A 22,187-nucleotide genomic window follows, 5' to 3' on the forward strand; every position below is an offset into this window, starting at 1 on the left:
CCTTGTAGCATCCGTCAACGATGTTTTTCTAACATTACCTAATTTTGAAAATGTTCCTATGTATAAACGACCTTTAAGAAGTAACATGGCGATTTTCCCCTAACTTGCCCGCCTACCCTTTGATTGTAGATTAATTTCTTACATTATTCCGTTACGCATCTGCGTTTATCTATAATCTACAAAGCATTTGCTTTGCTGTTCTCGTGAAAGGCCCTCCGTTTCTCAACACCTCAAGTGGAACAGTGACAGGGACATGACCTCCTAACCACATGAGGCCAGAAGAACAATGTGTCTGCCTCGGTCCGAGGTGCCAGAAAGGGGCTGAACAGGCCTTAGGAACCCATGCCTCATACATTCTGAGAGAGACAACGCACCTAGGAACCAATGAACCATTCCGTAGCTTAACCGACTAGGTTCAGTCATCACCTGGAATGCCTCCGGGGGCCAGGTGGGCCTAGGGGTTGAAGTCACCTGTGCCCAGAGGTACACTCCTTAGTTGCCGGAGTGGGGCTTTCAAATCCATGTCTCTCCTTTACAGGCCCTCTTTGCTGGCAAAGGTATGAGGCTATCCTTCCTGTGAGTAGAGGAGTCTCCATAGGGGATGACAAGGGCGAAACGTAAGGCCGCACAATTTCTTGCGGAACCTTCTTTTCTTCCCTAATGGTTCTTTTCTCGGGGGGCCTACCGAGGGCCATTCCCCAACAGACAATACCCCGGTAGTTTTAAGGCCAAATTACCTAAAAGCGGGAGGACGAGAAGCTTCCCTGTCGGCGGGCCGCCCTGCAGTCACCAATCCGTCCACAGCCCGGGCCCTGCCACTCAGGCTGGGACAGCTCGGCTTCCAGCAGCCAGCCAGCCTTCAAAGAGCCCTTTCTGGCCAATTTCATCGTTTTAAAACAACGAATACTACTCTAAACGTTTGGGCTGCTTTTCATGTCTCTTAATCAAAATTACTAGAGGACAGGATCCAAGAACATGTTACATGTTATTACTCAGCGTGCAGATAATCGTTTAAAGGTAAAGACGTCGTCACGCAAGGAAAAAAACAAAAAAAAAAAACTCCTTAAAAAGAAGTAAATGTCAGGTTGTTTTTTTAGAGTTAAGCAACACTGGTGTCTGCAAATTGCCTGCCTCTCTTCAGAAGATACGGGCGTGTCTGGATTAATCTTCTCTGTTGTTACTTTAAGTAGCAGTGACTAGTCATGTATTTCCCTAACCGAAGCACATTGAATGGAAAATAAAATCTTTGTCCCACAGCCCTTTCTGACACTAATTTATGCCTGTTTATCTGTGATCTTCACATATCCTACCAACGGTCGTGTCTGCAAAGATGCTTCTAAAACGTGTTTTCAAAGGAGGAGAGAGCTATGCTTACAGCTCTACCTGGATTTGGTGATTGTTTGGTACAGATCTACCAAATCCACAGATTTGGTGATTGGTCATGGGTGGGATGAAAAGGACCCATTGTCATAGCTCACAAAGAAGGTTCTGGAGCAAGTGGTTTGCCCCATGCCAGGTCCAGGCTCTCTGGGCACCAAGTGGGTACTCAGGAAAATAACAACTTCCTGACTCGGCAGCTCTTATCATTTCGGATATTATATTTATATGAACTCATTCACTTGGTGAATTTGTATTCAAGAGGCCACATGACCTAACAAATAAGAACGCGAGTGCCGGAGTCAGATTAAGTTCTAAGCCTGGTTCTACCTCTTTGCTTGCCTTGAGGACTCAGACGAATTATTTACCCTTTCTGGAAGTCACTCTCCTCTTCTGTAAAAGGTCAGTTAGAATTCGATCCCAGAAGCAGGGCCACGCTGGAATATGTATGTCAAGGATTCGGCCTTGGTCGATCGTGTCCGTCCAACAGTCCCTGGGGAGGCTCTTATGTCCCTGCCTGATGCTGGTACTTGAAATCTGTGGGGCAGGCAGATGGTTGCAAGGCGGTGAAGAAGCACAACATGGAATCCATGGACACGAGTAGGAGCAGGCCAGGGCCAACCCAAACTGGTGTCAGTCCTCACCGCCTCCCACTTCAAAGAGGTGGGTGTCCTACAAGAGAGGCTGGCATCCTTCGTCGCACAGCCAAATGCACCCCTGGGCCAGGGGATGGTGAAGAAGAAGGAGGGTCCAGGGGAAGGTGGAGCCAGTTCATTGCTGCGGCCCCAGGCCAACAAGGTGGGGGGAGTACAAAAACAAAATGGCAGCCGTGTCACAGCCACCCTCAGAATCTGGCACCAAAAATAACTCGTAGGGCCCACCCTAACCAGAAGCACCCTGCAAAGGGGATTCTGGGAAACGCAGTGAGCACATCACAAAGCCACAAGGTAAGGCTAATGGCAGGACCACACGTAGACATGTCACGAGGACTCATTAAGCATGAAGCCTGGGACAACGCACGGTGACTATGGCGACGATGACGGCGCGAAGAGCCGTCTATCTTGGGCACCACAAAGGCCAGAAATATGTCCCCAGTCCCTGTTCTCAATGCCCGTGCATTCTAATCGAAGAAAGAACACACGCAGACGAGACGTTATCATTATAACAAATCTCAATTACAACGTCTCAGGAACTGGCCAGTTCCAAATGGGCCAGTTCAGGGGGCTTGCCCTTGAAGCATGGGAACCCCTTCTTAGCGTTAATTGGTTTCAATGCACAACTTTGACAAGTGCATTTTACATTTCCTGACGTCCTATAGAGTGTGAAGGAAACCACTTAAGCTTTCCTTTGCGAGTCTGAGTCATTGCTGGGCGCGTCAGCTATGGTATTGTTCTATACTGGGACCCGTTGTATTGGAGGCAGTTTGGGTTGATGCTAAACAGCCCCGTGATTGATCCTGCTCTCTCACGCTCTCAGCCCTCAGCCGGCATTTCTCAATCGTTTTATTCTTCCCGCCGATGGCCGTATCTCTCCCGTCTTTTAACGTGCGGCTTCCAATCTGCTATAGCTCGAAAAACCTGATAACTAAGCTTGTTAAAACTGTATGCCAAGCGCAGTGAAATGAGCCCTGATGAGACCCCGAGAAAAACGCATTTTGTTGCATTTGTTTCCCCGTTTTTAGGAACAACGCAATTTCAGTGCCCCGCGTAAGCAGTTTCTTTTATTGTGTGGCTTACTGAATGTGCTCCTGTACGACTCAGAGGCATTCCCGGCCAGTGAGGCCGTGTGCTGCCTGGATCCCTGTGTGAACAAAGGTCTCGCCGAAGCCCTAGCGGGGAGGACCCCGTAGAAGGACACAGGGATCACACGGCACAAGGCGGTCTAGATGTGCGTGCCCCAGACGACCTTCCCGTGGCCGTTGGGACCGTTGTCACACTGGGCTTCCAGGTTTCATCTCAGCGCGGCGTCACCTAGCCCACGACACTTAACGTTTCCAATTTGAGGTTAATTATATATTTGGTTCTTACTTGATTTCCAAGTCTTGTGATTTTAAAACACCTCCGAACACGGAAAGTTCAGGAGGTGTGTGCCATTGTGGTGAGGATGCGCGTGCCCGGGGAAGCATTTTCCTTCAACAAGCAAGAATAACTTCCCTCTACACTGCAGCCCGTCGTGTTATCCTAATTTCAATTTTCTGCTTCCGTTAAAGAGAAATCTTTCAGTTCTGCCTGTCTGGGGAACTGCATTACTTTTCCAGCCTTCCTTGCGGGGGGACGGGGGGGGGACGGGGGGGGAGGTGTTTACTTCTGCTTTGCGACACAGTGTTGAATAGTAGCCAAGAAATGGGCTCTGGAGCCAGGCGGGGTGGGTATGAATCTCAGCTCTGCCCAGTGATGGTTGCATGACCTCAAGAGAGTTAACTTCTCTGTGCCTCAGTTTCCTCATCCATAAACAGATAATACAGAATACGCCCACTAGGTACACAGCAGTAAGGATTAGTTTGAGCAATACATCCAAAGTGTTGAGAACAGTGCCTGGCAGAGAACGGGTGCTTCTCAAATGTTGGCTATCGATACCCTGGCTTTTCTGCCACTCCAGAACCTCAAAGCATAAAACGAGGCCCAAAGGAAAGGAAAGGAAAGGAAAAGGAAGAGCCAGACCATGAAAGTTAATACTGGCATTAGAGCAAGTATTGCTGTAAATCAAATTTATGTAATTATAAGTGTTTTTAATTAATTTCGAAGGAGAACGGCCATGCCCATCAGTGTTTGGCAGAATGCCTGTATTTGAGGATGAAGAAAATTTGTGTGCGTGTGTGCGTGTGTGTAAGTGTAAGGCTTTTAGGATTAAAAAAAATAATGAATTCAGTCATCAATTTAAAATCCCTTTCGAAGGGAAATCACATTTGCATGACAAACAACATAATGTCTATCAATTAGAGTCATGTTTGCCTGGTAGAATAGAGAGCATTCCTGAAGCCAAACACGGAGAAGTACGGCATCTTGTCTTTTCGGTTCCAACTTCCGTCCTGGAACCTCAAGAGAAACCCATTGGGTGTCTATAAGAATTGAATGATATCTAGGGGCGCCTGGGTGGCTCAGTCGGTTAAGCATCCGACTTCGGCTTATCGTGTGAGGTCGTGATCTCACAGTTCGTGAGTTGGAGCCCCGCGTCGGGCTCTGTGCTGACAGCTCGGAGCCTGGAGCCTGTATTACATTCTGTGTCTCCCTCTTTCTCCTCCCCCGCTCATGCTCTGTCTCTTTCTTCTCAAAAATAAATAAACGTTAAAAAAAAAAGAGTACACAAGAGAAGACGGCCAAAAGAGAGGAGATGGGTGGAAATCCGTATTTTTCTCAAGCTGCTCGTGTGAGCTGGTCCAGCACTGTGGGTCTCGTGTTGATGGGCCCTCCACGGCAACCTTAAGATCTGGGGTTGTGGGAACAGCGGCGTGACTGTGATTGACGCGTGTGTACGTGCATATGTGAGTGTGAGAGTGAACGTACGTGCCATTAAATTAATGTAGCCTGGCTGTCCGGACCTCTTCTTCTTGAGTCCCAAATCACAAAAATCAACGTTGAAGGTCCTTGGTTATCTGTCACCCATCCCAGATGGAATCTGCCAATTGCCCCCTTGAAACTCGGTTCAGTCTTTCCCTAACTGGGGCCAGTCTCTGGTCCTCTTTAACCATAAAGAGGGCCGGCAGCGGGGTCTGCTTCTGCCTCTCACCTGTGACTCCTCGTTAGTGTCAGAACATCAAAGAAGGGGAAGACCCCAGCAACCCAACCTTTGGAGGTCTCCCCAGCCTGGCTTGGTTTGCACACCCTCTTCTCCCCTCATGCATGATGACGGGTTGTACTCACCGAAGCTTCTGCATATCGCCTGCTGGAGCCACTGTTACCTGCTTTCCTCCTGAGGGACTCTTAATCAGAAGCCAGGCTTCTGCCCCATGCAAAGGACTGAACATCCCAGACACCAGGTAGAGAGAGTTCCCAGTGGGCCCGGGTCCGGGATAGTTACTATCTTCAACTTTGGTAAATCAAATTATCTGTCTCTCTCTCTTGCTTGCTTAATACCTTCCAGTGACTTCCCAGCGGCCTTGGAATGAACTCTGAAGTCCTCACCATATTCCTCATGGCCTCATCTGCTCTGGCTTTAACTCTTCCTCCAAATTCACTCACAGTACCTTTCTTCTTACCATCCATGCTACACTTCCACTGGCTATTCTGAGAATGTCCTAGGTCTTCGTCACTTCAGGACCTTTAAAAATTTTTTTTTAACATTTATTTATTTTTGAGAGACAGAGCACTAGTGGGGGAGGGACAGAGAGAGACAGAATCCAAAGCAGGCTCCAGGCTCTGAGCTGTCAGCACAGAGCCCGACGCGGGGCTCGAACCCACAAACCGTGAGATCATGACCTGAGCCGAAGTCGGACGCTCAACCGACTGAGCCCCCCGGGCGCCCCTCCTCAGGACCTTTGCACATGATATTTCAGCTCTAATGTGCCTCTCCTGGCTCCTTGCACAAGCAGATGGCTTCTCATTCATCAGATCCAGCTCAAATCTCACTTTTGGAAGGCCTTCACGAACCACCCAAGCCACAACCCAGGTTACTCCCCAGCACAGTGCATGTAAATTTCTTTTAAATCACGTTCCACATTTTAATGATCTTTTTATTAGCCTACTTGATTGTAGCCTGTTTCTCCCATAATTACATAAGCCCAGTGAGCAGGTATCACTTTTCCCATCCTGTTGTATCCCCGATGCCTATCAGAACAGCACCTGATACATATTAAGTGCTTAGTAAAGAATCGATACATGAATGCGACATATTAGGGCCAATGTTGCTACCAGGAAGAATCCCTCTGAGTTAAAAAGCTGAGCGTTCATGAGCCATCTCTTCTGGTATTTACATGGAGAGCAAGCAGGGCAGGGCAGACTGATACAATTTCTCTTTCTTCCCTACTTCCTCTGTACAGTTGGGTGAGTAGTTTGGAGCCTGCTTTGGAGACTTGATCCTGTTAAATTCAGAGAGTGAGGAAGTCTTTGCAAGAGGCCTTATGCTGCACTTCCTAATCAATTTTGCCACCAAGCCACTTGGTGGCATACCCAGTGCTCGCCATCTATCAAGTAAGGACGACTTTAATTGTAACTCTTCTGTTGTTCCTAACATATAGGTATTGCAGGCATATCCTAGGCACTGATGGGCCTTGGACGTAATAACACCATCATTAGCAAAACCCGACACTGAATCAATAATGTTTTCGTGCCTGATCTGGAGCCAAGTTGGTAAATGCACAAAGGGGAGTCTTTGGGGCCAAAGCGCTACTCGGGGAGATGCAAACTCAGGTCCCAGTTCTAGGAGACAGCTCTGGCCAGGCTCGGGCTGGTGGCAGCTGTCCCCAGTAACTGGATTTATCAAGAAAGCAGAAGGTCTAGAGTCAGGTGAGGAGTGTCCCAGACCTCTCACTGAAATCGCAGGCTCCTCGTTTGGGCCCAAAACGGAGAGATTTTTTTCGTGGAATTTAGGGAGGTGGTTTCTGCCCTGCTCCACTGCGGTGTTGTGTGTGTGTGGGGAAGGCAGGTCTCTCCTGGGGATGACACAGTCCGACACAGTCCCTGTTGTGGATCCAGGCTCATCCTGTTGTGGATCTGCTGTTTCTGCAGCCGTCAGACCTCGTCTGTGTGTTGGGGGAGGAGATGTCCTACACCACAGAAACCACACGAGTCTCATTGCCTGGGCTACTCAAAACTTCTTGAATTAAAAGAGTCAGAAACCCGCTCAGCCGGTCTAAGCAGTGCGAGGAAAGTAATGGGTTCGTGTAACTGGGGCGCCTTGGGGTGGATCTGGCTTCAGGCTGGGATGGCTCCAGAGGTTCACGTGATATTGCCCCAGTTCTCTTTCTCACTGTCACTCACCATCACTCAGCTGTTTGTCTCTGCTTGTTTTTATTTTCAGTTAGGCTTTGTTCACGGGACAGCGGCATCGTGACATCTCGGGTCAGCAATTCCCGTGGCTAAAGCCTCAAGCTTACGTTGTCTCGAGAGCTCTCGCTCTTGGAAGAGAAACCATGTTTTTTATTCTGATGTTCATGTAAATCCCCCCACCCACCCTAAAGGGCTCTGATTGGTCTTGCTCGGGTCCTGTGTCCAGATCAAAACCAACCCGGGGGGTTGTGGGAATGTGGTCACTGATCGCCTGTCTTGGTGGCATGCTCAGTCCTCCGGTAGAAGGGGTGAAGATACTCGAAGGACATCCCCACCAGACTCACCGTGAGCAGGGGAGTCGGTTATGGAGGAAGGGATATGGAGCACATAGAAAGGAACGCCGACCTTTTGTGCATTTGGAAAGTAGGATGTGTCAGAGCCCAGAATCGGATTAACGCGAGTGTAGAAATGCCAAAGACTGAGGAAACTCAGCGTGTGGCCAAAAAAAAAATCAAAGTGCGCCCCTTTGGCCTGGCTAAAGCATCCATGCGAAATTAGGGAGGGGGGAGTTTGGTATTGTAATTTGGGGAGACTTTCTTTCGAGAAGAGAGAGCCATTTTCAAGTTTAGGTCTTGATTTCTTCCTGTTGTCTGTTAAAACTTAGACATTCCTGGTGTTGCATCCACACAACTCCTGAAACAGAATGCTACGGGCACCAGTGACAGTCACAACAAAGTTTATTACAATGAGAGGCAAGGCCGACCGATCGGGACCAACACTTTTGATAAGAGTGCGGCCCGGAACAGCCGGGGTACAGAGTTTTTATAACCGATCACATCGTTTTATCATCACCTGGGAACAGAACAAAGAAACAGGTTCCAGATGAGTTAGAAACAGTTGCGTAATGAGGTGTTTACTTTAGACTTTCTGCCTCTAAGTTGCAACCAGTGGATCTCCTTGACCCTGCCTCTGATGCTCTTCTCTTTGAACTTTTGTTTCCTTAATTGGTGAAGCCTAATTTACAAGGGTATGAGGCGTAGTTTACCAGAGCAAAGCAAGGCTGTTATCTCTTAACCTTCAGTGTCAACACAAAGCTGTTATTTTTCAAGCTAAGCATTAGCCCTACACTACAATTTAACCCTTACACTGGGGCACCTGGGTGGCTCAGTCGGTTAAGCATCCGACTTCGGCTCAGGTCGTGATCTCATGGTTCGTGGGTTCAAGCCCCGCGTGGGGCTCTGTGCTGACAGCTCAGAGCCTGGAGCCTGCTTCGGACTCTGTGTCTCCCTCTCTCTCTGCCCCTCCCCTGCTCAGGTTCTGTCTCTCTCTCTCTCTCTCTCAAAAATAAACATTAAAAAAAAAAGTAGGCATTCTTATTATGTCACATGGGTTCATTGTACAGTGTCTGGTTGACTATATGGATGGAAGGAGTTTTACATACTCAGAGAGAAAGTAGACCGCACTGTGACTATCTGGCATTGTATACTCCACGGATTCGGCATACACAGGGTTCAAGTATACACGGACCTACGTTAGATGCCGTCATGAATCATAAATAAGCGGCCCCTATCACGGTCCCAAACAACACAAAGGAGCAGGGTGGCTCCACGGGGCTGGGCTCAGGAGGTGGGAACAGAAAGGTGGGAACAGGAGGTGGGAGCAGACCCCGGGCTTGTCTGCTCCACGGTATTTATTGGTCCACGGTATTTATTAGAGGGGAGGGGCAGAGAGAGAGGGAGAGAGAGAGAATCCCAAGCAGGCGCTATGCTGTCAGCACCAAGCCCAATGCAGGGCTCAACCCCATGAATCGCGAGATCATGACTCGAGTTGAAGTCAAGAGTCACAAGCTTAACTGACTGAACCACTGAGGCGCCCCTCTTGTTTTGTGTTGTTTTGTTTAAATTCTTTCTATTCTCAATACTTTCAAAACGAAAACAAAACTTTTCCATCTGTAGTATCTGTTTTCCATTTTTGACTATCCTTCCCTTATGGTAATTGGAAAGTTAAACACTTTGTTTTCATTCTCGTAGCAGCTGTCTGTTACATTTTCTTGAATTTCCACCTGTAAATGGTACCTAATGGCACCCACTGCTTAAGATAAAGACCCTGGTGCACACCCCTTCCTCCTCTCTCTTCACCCTGAATCTTCCATCACCTGACTTGGCTTGGTTCTATCATTTTCTACGGTTCCCTTGTGATTAAGCCTATGAATGACATGACGTTCATGTAGTTCTGTTACTTGATGTATCACCTCTATTCTATCTTTCAACATCCTTCTCTATCCTGCCTCGAAAGACCAGGAAGTCAGCCCGCATATGCGATCCCCTCCCCTACTTTCTTCCTGTATCCCAACTCCTGAGTCTTTGGTGACTTACATTATTATACATTTTCAAGGTTAAGCACACGCTGTGGTTTTCACAGACATGTAGCTTTCGTTTCTGGTGTTATTGTTTGTTTTGGGAAATGTTCTAGGACTTTTGCACCCTGAGTTCTTGAAGATTTTGCCAGTATTTCCTTTGGGAACATTACATCTGAATTTCAGTTACTCCCCAAACTCACCTCCCACCCACCCACCCCCGCCCCGTACTACCCTGAGAATTTTCTAGACACTGTTTTGTAACTTTGTTCCTATAGATAAGTCTTACCAACACCTGTATACGTATATGATTTGCTTTTCGTGTGTTTACGTGTGTGTGTGTAGGGTATATACTGGGGACTCCCTAAGATCCTGACAACAATCCCTTTCCCCTGGTGTTCATGCCCTTGCGAAATCCTCTCCCCTTGGGAGTGGGCTGTACTGGGTGATTTGCTCCTAACAGGTAGGATATCATAAAAGTGATGGATAGCACTTCCACTGTTAAGTTACAAAAAGACCGTGCTTTCTGCCTTTCTTGTCCTCTCCAGCTCCCTTGCTGGCTCATCTGGGCAAGGTTCCCAGATTTAGCAAGTCAAAATGCAGATGCCCAGGTAAATTTAAATTTCAGACAAGCAACGGATAATCATTTAGTGTAAGTATGTCTCATGCAACATTTGAGACATACACCGAAAATTATTCGTTGTTATCTGAGATTCCAACAGTTGGCTATCCTGTGTTTTATCTGGCACCTCTAACTCAGAGGGAGGCCAGGTATCCTATTGTGAGGAACTTTATGGAAATGCCTCGTGGCATGGATCTGAGGACAGCCTCCAGCCAATAGCCAGAGAAAAACCAAGGTGCTCAGTCCAACAGCCCTCAAGGAACAGAATCCTGTGAACAGCTGCATGAGTGAACTTGGAAATGGGTCCTCCCCAGCCCACCCTTGAGATGACCACAGCTCAGACCAACCCCACGGTTGCTGCCTTGCGGGTGATCCCGAGCCAGAGACCCCACTGAGGCCACGCTTAGATCTCTATCCTACAGAAACCATGGGATAATAGATGTTTGGTTTTCTAAGCCATTAAGTTTTGGAGCATTGTGTCATGTATCAATAGATAACTAACACGGGGTGGTCTGGATGGAATCCTTTCTTAACTAGAATGTTTCACTGAACTCCCCTAACTTCATGAGGGGTAACTTTGCAGCTGGCATTAATCAATCCCTCTTCGCATCCATGGGAGAAATCTCCAGACGCATCCAAGTTTTCCCATCTTCTTTTTGAATAGCTTTCCTGATCTATTTTATCGTTTTCTATTTCTTTGAAACATTTTATTCTTTCCAAATTCTTTTTTTGTTTGCCCCATTTTCTCAATCCCGTCTCGCATATTCCTGATGGTATTTCTGAATTTCATCTTCTTCTTCTTTTTCTTTCTCTTTTTTTTTTAAATTTTTTTTTTAATATTTATTTATTTTTGAGACAGAGAGAGACAGAGCATGAACGGGGGTGGGGCAGAGAGAGAGGGAGACACAGAATCGGAAACAGGCTCCAGGCTCTGAGCCATCAGCCCAGAGCCTGACGCCGGGCTCGAACTCACGGACCGCGAGATCGTGACCTGGCTGAAGTCGGACGCTTAACCGACTGCGCCACCCAGGCGCCCCTCTTTCTCTCTTTTTTTTTAACTGCTTCCGGTGTTACCATCATTTCCCAGATGTTTTCCTTTTGCGTTTCCACGTATCCCTTGAGCCTAGCCAACCCACTTCTCATCCCCTTCTATTGTTCTGCCGTTTCTTCCTCAAACCCTGTTATCTCTCGTCAGAGCTCTCACTTCAAATAGCACATGCTATCTTTTCTTTCACGCAGAGCTCCACTAGCAATGTTTACTGACTTTGTTCTAGAGTATTTCCGAGATGTGTCCTTTCCTAGGATCCCCACCCAGATGTGCTCGCTTGTTTTCTTTGTGACCACTGCTCTCCCTAGGATGGAGTTCATGGAAGGGTTGCGGGGCTGAGCTGGGGGGAGCCAGTAGCCTGGGGTCTGCTGCCTCCAAACACTCTTTCCTCCACCTGCGTTTGCTTCTGCCACAAGCCGGCAGAAAGTCTCTCTGGTCACAGGGAATCTCTGAGTGTCGCAGTTGTTTGGATGGGGGTGGGGGGTGGGGGGCTGACTCAGCCTTTAGTTTTCTCCAGCAGATCAGAGTGGTGGCTTTATGTATGCTTCTTACTTTATGATTTCTCCTCCACGGTGTCCTAGTTTTCACAAAACTTCCCTTCCCTGCTATTCCATTGCAACCACTCTCAGGAAAACCCCCTCTGCTACCCATGTATCCCAAACGGACTCTTCTCAAGAAAAATATTGAAAAGTCTTTTTTTTTTTTTTAACGTTCATTTCTTGAGGTGGGAGAGGGACAGAGAATGAGGGAGAGAGAGAGAATCCTAAACAGGCTCCAGGCTCTGAGCTGTCAGCACAGAGCCCAACGCGGGGCTTGAACCCCGCAAGCCATGAGATCGTGACCTGAACCGAAGTCGATGCTCAACCGACTGAGCCCCCCCCCAGGCGCCCCATGAAAATTCTTGAGAATTCTGTGTTTTGCCCACCCCATCCGGGAACCTCAGAGACAAGAGCCATCTCACAGCATCTTCCCTTAGGAGCATTTTAACTGTGTGTGTTCTCCCTACCACTCACTAGTTGTAGTTTGAAGTAATGAACATGTGTCCGTTTCATCAACTATGAAATGTTTCCGTTCCTTGATGTCTTTGTTGTTCTCAGGGAGCTTCCAGGAGAAAAAAGGAGCAGAGATTCTGGTACAAGCCTAGTATAAAAAGTTCAGGAGCGCCTGGGTGGCTCAGTCGGTTAAGCGTCTGACTTCGGCTCAGGTCATGATCTCGCGGTTCGGGAGTTCGAACCCCGTGTGAGGGTCTCTGCTGTCAGCACAGAGCCGGCTTCGGAGCCCCTGTCTTTCTCTCTCTCTGCCCTCCCCCCCTCCCACTCTCTCTCTCTCTCTCAAAAATAAAACAAACATTAAAAAAAATGAAAACATTTTCAAACCATTCCGAAATATAGAGAGTAAAACTAAAACACTTATGCCAATATCACACTCTTTCCTTGTGTATAGAAATAATAATTATTTTTTAACAAAACTCACTTTTCATAAACACTCACATATTGACACTTATCTTGTACCTCCTTCCGTGTCAGTCCATTTAGACACAGGACACTCTCTGTGTGATGGACACACATGTGCATGCACACCCATGCGTGCACGCGTGTGCACTCACACACACACACACACACACACATACACACTCATTTTCCATTTTTCTGGAAATTCAGGCTCTGATGAGTTGTCAGCACTTGGGATCGCTACAGTACAGACCCTTAAGAACTGTGTTCCGAATATCGAACCCATTAGCAAAGGCTTTCCTTTCCGTTCCATTTCCCTGAAGTCAGGACAGGGGTTTGGTGACAGATTCCTGGAGCACAGAGTGATGGTTATCGCACTTTCCTAAAGTGAAAACACGCCCGCTGGCCTCTGAATGCCTGCTGAATTTTATACCCCTCTGTTCCCTCTCAATTTCCTTCAGGACACCTGGAGACCCCTGGATGTTTGCATGAAACCTAGGCTGCGGTGCTCTGCCTGGCTCTACAGCAACACTCCCGACATTCCAACCTGCGTGTCTTCTGCGGGCCACTGTGGTCAACACTACTTTCTGTCACATTTCGCAGCCGCGAAAGAGGTTGAGCGGAGCAGACAGACTGGCAGCCAGCCTTCCACCCGGGGAATTCCGTATCTTCCTTTAGCGCGTCTTGGCTAAAACACGTGATGAGAGTTGTTGGCTCTTGTGGTTGATACGCTATGAGAAAGTAATTCTGCATTACTCGGAATTTTAATGGACACGTATCTATGTTTTCGATATTAAATAATCCTGATGTTATTTTCATGAATCAGTGCTCCCCAAGGTAGTGTTTAAATAGGTTCGTGCGGAATCAGATCCTGAGACAAGGGCTTGAGTACAAATGGCTTATGTGGCAGTTGGGTGTCCCCGGAAGCACAAGGGAAGATGGAGATGGGAGGAAGGGGTGGTGGTCCAAGGAGCGCTAAATGATCAGGTGACCACTGTGGGCAGCTGGAACCCAGTCCTACTGGGGGCATCTGGGAAACAGTATGCACCAGGACATCCCACCCAGGAGCAGAGAAGTAAGGGTCCTAGCCCTCCAACTCCCGTCTGTCATTGCTGAGGGCTGCTCCTGGAGGCGGAAAGCCCCCACACTCTGGCGCATCCTGAGTAGGTCAAGAGAGAGCTCGTAGGTGGAGAATCACCGGTGCTCACTGTCGGACACTGTTGACGTGTGCAGGCCAAGAAGTTATGAGTGGGGAGCCCAGGCTGTCTGCTAGAGTTGCTCACATCCCGCTGTTCATGCCATCCCAGCCCTGCCCTCTCTAGGAAGTCATGATCACGATTTAAAAAAAAAAAAAAAAAAGGACTGACAAGAGGATTGGCTAGAGAGACTCCGATCACCTCTGCTGTGCTTGGTCCCGATTCAGCATCTCCTTCCGGTGGCTTTTATTGCAGATGGAAGGAAGCTCCTCAGCCAGCCCTTCAGCCTCCGGCTTCCAGGATCCTCGTAAAGCCTCGGTTGCTGCACTTGCCCGATCATGACTGCCGCCAGGCATAAGGGCACCAAGAGGTGGCCCAGTGAATCCACGCGGTCCCAACCAGTTCTTCCTTCCCTCCGTTTGCTCATGACAGTCATGATCAGTTACCCCTGCCAGTGTAGTAAATCCTGTCTGTCTGACGACCCACTGAACTGAGAAGCCCCAGAAGCTATCGGCCACAGCTTTGGGCTCAGTGGAACTATTATTATGCCCCCGGTACACCTATCCCCTCCATACAAGTAACCAGTATTTCCAACCCAGAAAAGCCAAATGTTATGGGGCAGAAAGCACAACTTCCCCACCTGAGTCCCTGGAAGTGGTGTGGAGAAAAGCCATTCTTACTTTGGACCTTGGCTTTTGGATCTAAGCCTATGATCTCTTGAAGGACAGCACGATACCCTTTGGAAAGTATCATCCCTAGGCTGGTGCATTAGCTAAATGTTAAGAGGTCATTCCAATTTTATTCAATAAGCCACTTCTGGATGAAATAGTACATGAAAAGGCCACTGGATACCACGATCATGCACCCATTTGTCACAACTCCTTTGCTTTAAGATAGGTCCCTTGTTCTTAGGGGATGTTATTCAGAATCCCACATTTAGGCTCCATGGACCTTTGGAAAGTGGTGCTGATTGACACACGGTGGTCGGGAAAGCACACATATACCCAGAACATGTACCAATCCTAATGAGGATTCATCACGGTTCTTTCCAGAGAAGAAGGATTCCATTGGGATCAACTTGACATCTAGTGGTAGTTGGTCTCCTGAAAACCCCAGGCTCAGTGCTGGGCTTTGTGGCTTTTTAGGCCAGGACAACCAGCCACAGCAGTCGCAAGGCAGCCGTGGCTATTGGGAGCTCATGCTGTTGGGTCCACAAATACTCTTTCTTCATCATGGATGAAGGCACTGGGTGGTCGAGGACAGAGGTTGGCTGAAATCTACATCATTCCATTCCCCTGGTTCTTCGGTGACTTATCAGTAGATGTTTTCTCGTCGTTGACTGACATGAGACACAAGGACCCATGCACTTGGTGCCCACACCATATACCCCATATGTCTACCGGATGCCCCTTCCCTTCTCCCAATTGCTTCTTCGTGTTCTTCTAGGTCCCTTCCCCTGCTACCCAGGCACCTGACAGCCAAGCCATTTGCCAGCACCCAGGGTCCTTATCAGAGACCACTTCTCTTTCCACGCCAAGTTGATGGCTTGGTGTACTGCTCTGAACTCTGGCCCCTGTGAGGACATCCCCTACCACTATTTTAGGGCCCACCCTATATGGAGTTATGGTGTGGCAACACTCTAATTTCTTTTCTTTTTTTTTTTTTTTTAATTTTTTATATTGATTTATTTTTGAGAGAGAGAGACAGAGCATATGCAGGGGAGGGGCAGGAAGGGAGACACAGAATCCGAAGCAGGCTTCATGCTCTGAGCTGTCAGCACAGAACCCGATGCAGGACTCGAACTCTCCAACCGTGAGCTCATGACCTGAGCCGAAGTCGGAGGGTTAACCCACTGAGCCACTCAGGCGCCCCGGCAACACGCTAATTTTCTAATTTCTGTCCACACCTGTAGGCTGAGCCAAACCCTTGATAAAATACAATACAACAGCAGAACACCAAGAGCCTACCCTTGTGTGGCTCTGCTCCAGTAACACCTAACAGAGCAGCAGCCATTGGCTCTGCTGTTTGGTTACATTTGCAGGGGGTTTAGCACCATGCTCGATGACCCGTCTGGTTTTTGCAAGGGCCGACTCAGTGCATTAAACAGAGATACGGGAACCACCGCCTCTGCGACCTTTCAGTGGGGCACGATTTTCTGCCATTTCAGCTGGGATGAGTTACTGCTTCTAATTTGCCGTCTTGGCTGGAATGCTGAGCAGCTCCGGGGGCTTCCACTTGGCCCTTCCTACCATGATAGCTTCCCCACTTTGGGGCAGGAACCAATGAGAGGGTTTCTCCAGCTGCCAAGCATATCCAACCCAATTAAGCACGCAGAAACCACGAACATTATCACAGTGTGGGCTGGCAGACTCGGTGGTCATTTATGAAATGGAAAGAAGCCAAGACTCCATTTATCACCTGTTTTTCACAAACCCACTCTATGCCATCGTGATGGTGCTTTGGTTTCTCTGGCCTTGGGTGTCAGCTCAACCTCCGGATCCAACTGCCCTTGAAATATGTAAGTGGTCCCCTTTCCGCAGGGCACGGTGCAGTGAACCCTGGGTGATTTCCTTCCCTGTAGTCCAGGTCCCCCTGGAGGAGGGTTGGGGGAATTCGTACCATGTATTCTGAGGTTTTCCAGGAGTTTCTGTGAGAGGATCTCCCTTAATCACAGGGTTTTGGATCCGAGAACTGGCTCAAACCTGGAAACCAGATGAGGGATTATGATCTTGCATTGGGCCACCAACTTCAACACTCTGATCCTCTGTTCTTGGGGTCTATTTTGGTTGGACAAGCCAAGCAGCATCCTATTTGCTCCCCAGCTAGCTGCCCCTAGCAATGCCACGGTTTGTTATTCTTTGCCAGAGAGCCCTGCACCTCTAGGCCTCCTAGTTACTATTCCAGCATTGCTGTCCATTACGATCATTAAGTCCACCTTGCCTCTGCTATTCTGGAATTGTATCATTCCCATTTGATACAAGGGAGTCTAGCTTCAACCTCCCACTATCAACCCCGGGCTATAAGAGGAAGCTACCACTGAGCTTCTCAATGAGGCTGGAGGCCCCTTCACTGGCACATTCTCTATTCCTTTAGTAAAGGGGCTCTCCTTTGGGCCCTCCCAGGGAACACGGTCAGCTGGTGGGCTGGCTGGTCTCTATTAAATGTCCATTCTAACAAGCACGCCTCTGAGCCTCTTGACGTCTTCCTCAAAATTCTACCAAGGCCATTCCAGCATCTCTGCTTGATTTTCTGCAACCCATCGTTGTGTCCAAGCTTCAAAAAGAAGCCCTTCCAATAATCTGGTCTGTCCTGCTCCTTCTACCCTCACTATATTAAGTCTGTTGTCATTGGAGACTATGCGCGTGCCATAAACTTTCCACGACTCAGCTTCTTATATTTCTTCTTTAGCCTCCCACCCTCCAGAGCCCAGATATATGCTCTTATTCCAGTACACACCAGCTGTGCCCTGCAGCTCTTCTGGAAAACAGCCACTCTCTTCCTGTAGCAGAAATGGCACTTCCCTGCTTGAGTCATGCTGCGTCTTGACCCTCGTTATCGCTCTCGAGACAATGAGAGAAAGCAAAGGCCAACTTTGAGGTGGATGAGCTTTCTTTCTTTAAGGCATGCTCCTTTTGCTGATCTCCAGGCAATAAGGTTGATGTCCTCCAGCAAGAGAGAGAAGGCCACCTGTGTTGACTCATAGCGTTCAGAGGGAAGAAGGGCTTCCAGGTTCTCAATAATCAGCGTAGGAGACATACGGGGCTGTGCATCCGGCCTCCTTTATAAGTCTGCCGCTCTCCCAATGAAGTCTGGGGTCTGATTTTCAGCCCAGTCTTCCCTCTGACTGCAGGAGATGAGAATCTCTTTGCAGACGACCATGGATACTTTCTGGCGTTCTCACCATGCCCTAAGCTGATACGCGGTTGATCTGAGTCTGTTATGTTCTTCCTGTAGAGACTCCATGGCAGTCAATGACGCCCGGCTCCATAATCCTTACAATTACTGCCATGCCCATATCTTTCACGCACCACAGCATAATCATGCACCTCTCTTTCCACCTATCACTCTATCCAAATAAACCATACGTGAAGATCTTAGCACATGTGAGTCTACAGCATGATAACGATTTTGACGATATCCCCTTAATGTCGGGAGTCCTATGGGTGGAGAAGGATCCAATTTCAGAAACCCACCCTGAGGGTCTGCTTCTCAGGATCACTCCTTTTACCAGCCGTCTTGGGCCGCATTGCCCCCAGAAACAGATCTTGAGACAGAAATTTTTTTAGTTGAAACGGTTTGTCAGGGAGATGATCCCCAGAAAATCTGGTAGGGGAGTGCAGAAAGAGAAAGGGAAGGAGAAGAAGCCAACAAAGGTAGGTCAATGAGCAGGTTGCTGCTGTGGACAACTCAGACTTGATCCTGGTAGGAATCTCAAAGTCGTTTGCCCTCCAAAGGGCAAGGACCCTGTAGGACTTGTCTTCCAAATCCTTTCTGTCATTAGGTGATGGCTATTCTTGGTAGCATTAGCTGCCTGGCACTTTTGTCCTGCCCTACCTATACAGGAGCTGAAAGAAAGCCCTTAGATCAGGGGGTCCCCAAACTTCAGCCTATAGGTTAATTCCAGTCCACTTCCTGTTTTTGTCAATAAAGTTTTATTGGAACATGGTCTTGCCCATTCACTTACATTTTGCCTACAGTTGTTTTCATACTATAAGGACAGAGTAGAGATTGTCCCACAAAGCCTACAATGGCTCCTACCTGGTCCTTTGCAGAAAAATTTTTGCTGCCTGCTCCTTGAGAGGGTCACAGTGCTTGCATATAGGATGGCACTGGCATACACCTAAACAGTGAGTGCTGAAGTGGAAGGGATGGGCAACAGTGAGCGTGTACTAAAATTTACCCATTTTTGGTACTTACTTGGATTATTCCCCACTTTGCACTTTTGTAGAAAATCCTACCACATTATGTATATCTTTTTATACTTTTGTGTATATCTTCTGTCTTTTTTATAGCTTTATTAGGATATAATTGAGATACAAAGAATTGCATGTATGAAATGTATACAATTTGATTGAGATATATTCATATACCCACAATACATCCCCACGATCATGGTAATAAACATATCATCTCCAAAAGTTTTCTTGTGTCCTTTTGTGTGTGTGTGTGCGTGCGTGCGTGTGTGTGTGTGTATTAAGAACACTTGACAGTTACCTCCTTAATGAACTTTTAAGTGTACAATGCCATATTGTTAACTATAGGGACTATGTCGTACAGATCTCTAGAATTCATTCATCTTGTGTAACTGTAATTTTATACCTGTTGAACAATAGCTCCCCATTCCCCCCTGCCTCCACCCCCTGGCCAATATCTCTGATGAACATAGATGCAAAAATCCTTGACAAAATATTAGAAAACCAAATCCAACAATACATTTAAAGATATTCTCCGGGGCACCTGCGTGGCTCAGTTGGTTAAGCGGCCAACTTCGGCTCAGGTCATGATCTCACGGCTCATGAGTGAGTCCCGCATCGGGCCCTGTGCTGACAGCTCAGAGCCTGGAGCCTGCTTCAGATTCTGTCTCCTCTCTCTGCCCTTCCCCAGCTCACACTCTGTCTCTGTCTCCCTCAAAAATAAATGTTAAAAAAATTTTTTTTAAATATCACTCTCCACTATCAAGTGGGATTTATTCCATGGATCCAAGGGTAGTTCAATAAACTCCTAGAAGAAAAAACTCCTAGAAAGTAAAACTCTTGGAAGAAAACATAGGCAATGATTTCTTTAACATCAGCTGCAGAAACATTTTTCTAGAAACATCTCTTCTGCAAGGAAACCAAGAGCAAAATTAAACTATTGGGACCAAATAAAAATAAAAAGCTTCTGCACAGCAAAAGAAACCATCAACAAAATAAAAAGGCAATCTACTGAATGAGAGAAGACATTTGAAAATGATATATCCAATGAGGGGTTGATAATAAAAATATGTAAAGAATTTATGCAACTAAACACCAAAAAACCCCCACAATCTGATTAAAAATGGGCAGCGGGCCTGAATAGACATTTTTTTTTTCCAAAGAAGACATACAGACAGCCAACAGATGCATGAAAAAGATGGTCAACATCACTCATCATCGGGAAAATGCAAATCAAAATGACAATGAGGTATCACCTCACATGGCTAAAATTAAAACCACAAGAAACAAGTGTTGGTGATGATGTGGAGAAAAAGGAATCTTCATGCACCATTGGTGGGAATGCAAACTGGTGCAGCCACTGTGGAAAACAGTATGGAGGCTTCTCAAAAAATTAAAACTAGAACTACCCTATGATCCAGTAATCACACCCCTAGGTATTTGCCCCAAAGAAAACAAAAGCACTAATTTGAAAAGATACATGCACCCTTACTTTTATTGCAACATTATTTACAACCCAAGAGAGGGAAGCAGCCCACGTGTCCATGGATAGCTGAGTGGATTAAGAAGATGTGAGATATAGGGGCGCCTGGGTGGCTCGGTCGGTTAAGCATCCGACTTCGGCTCAGGTCACGATCTCGCGGTCCGTGAGTTCGAGCCCCGCGTCGGGCTCTGGGCTGACGGCTCGGAGCCTGGAGCCTGTTTCCGATTCTGTGTCTCCCTCTCTCTCTGCCCCTCCCCTGTTCATGCTCTGTCTCTGTCTCAAAAATAAATAAACATTTAAAAAAAAATTAAAAAAAAAGATGTGAGATATACATATCTTACATATATATAATATACCTGACTATATATATATATATATATATATAATATTCCGGTAATTTAAAAAGCAATAAAAAAATGAGATCTTGCTATTTGCAACAGCATGGATGGAGCTAAAGGGTATTATGCTAAGTGAAATAAGCCAGTCAGAGAAAGATACCATATGACTGCACTCATATGTGGAATTGAAGAAACAAAATGAATGAGCAAAGGGAAAAGAAAACCTGAGAAACACTCTTAATTATAGAGAACAAGCAGATGGTTACCAGATGGGAGGTAGGTGGGGGATAGGTGAAACAGGTGATGGGGATTAAGAATACACTTATCTGGGGCACCTGGGTGGCCTGCAAAGAGAAGGTACTTAACAAAACTTGGTTGAAGAGTATTGGATGGATGGATGGATGGATGGATGAGTGGGTGGATGGGTAGATGGATGGATGGATGGATGAGTAGGTGGAGGGATAGATGGATGGATAGATGAGTGGATGGATGGATGGAATAGAAATTCTGCAGAAATATGAAAAGTCCCTGTTCCCTATGGGTGCTCTCACCTGTGCCTGCCCACTGACTGTCTCAGTCATGGATCTAGGCCGGGGTCATGCACATGCTATCTTTTTAAATACTACTTTTTTTTTTTTTACCATGCATATATTGGCTATCGTTTTAAACTGTAAGAAAAGATGTAACAGAATCATATGCCTGCCTTCCATCCCTGTCTCCGAGTCCCTAGCTTCCCTCCTACTACTGTCTTTTCTGAGCTGCTCTGTGCATGCAGCCGCATGTAACTCCATAACCCTGTGTTCCTCCTGCCTCGGATTCCTGTGACACCGCCCCCCGCCCCCAGCATGGCCTGTGGCCAACTGAAGCATTCTGAGAGTGAGAAAGAGTACCATACTCCCTGTACACACAGGAAACTAAGGGTCTGGCCTGGCACTAAGTCGGGAGATGGAAGTCAAAACCACCTGCTGCCTTGATCGGGTGAAAACAAAGTCTATAGAGTTTGCTCTGTGAGATGAAGCTTGATATGGATATTCTCAGCTCCCCACTCCACCCTGCCCCTAATATGTACTCCCCTTATGTTACCAACCTCTGCTTTCCCTAGCTGGGATGATAGCCCCCATCCAGTTAAGGTAGACCAGCCACACCTTGTGATTCCACTCTGCTGGCCCCGCCCTCCACCAACACCAGTCCTCTGTTCACCTCAGGAACCCTCCTGGGCAGCCCCACGGAGACCCTCACCTATGCCACTCTCCTCCACCGACTCTGGCACGAGGCGGACGCCTTGATTTGTCTGAGCTCTGGTACAATTTGCAAAAGGCTGTGATTTTGTAGGAGTCGAGACTGCGAGGTAGCCATTGTTGACTGGCTCAAAGCCTTGGCATTCCTAATCACACCCAGCCTCCGGCTTCAGGAGCATGAAGAAACCCTATTTACTAGCACTCAATGGGCCTCTGGGTGTTATTTCAGATGCGGAATAAT

The 22,187-nt window shown here is 47.4% G+C and overlaps 1 protein-coding gene across 1 annotated transcript in view; it reads left to right on the plus strand.

Moving 5' to 3' along the window:
• The window catches only part of ADPRM (ADP-ribose/CDP-alcohol diphosphatase, manganese dependent), a 578,681-nt gene extending 565,081 nt beyond the window's left edge, over nt 1–13,600 (plus strand). Inside the window, exon 6 of the transcript XR_006590017.1 lies at nt 13,240–13,600. The gene's annotated coding sequence lies outside the window, so the exon portion shown is untranslated. The remainder of the gene's footprint in view (nt 1–13,239) is intronic.
• The last annotated feature ends 8,587 nt before the right edge of the window (nt 13,601–22,187 follow it).

This window comes from Felis catus, chromosome E1 (genome assembly GCF_018350175.1).
Source record: "Felis catus isolate Fca126 chromosome E1, F.catus_Fca126_mat1.0, whole genome shotgun sequence".
NCBI lineage: Eukaryota > Metazoa > Chordata > Mammalia > Carnivora > Felidae > Felis > Felis catus.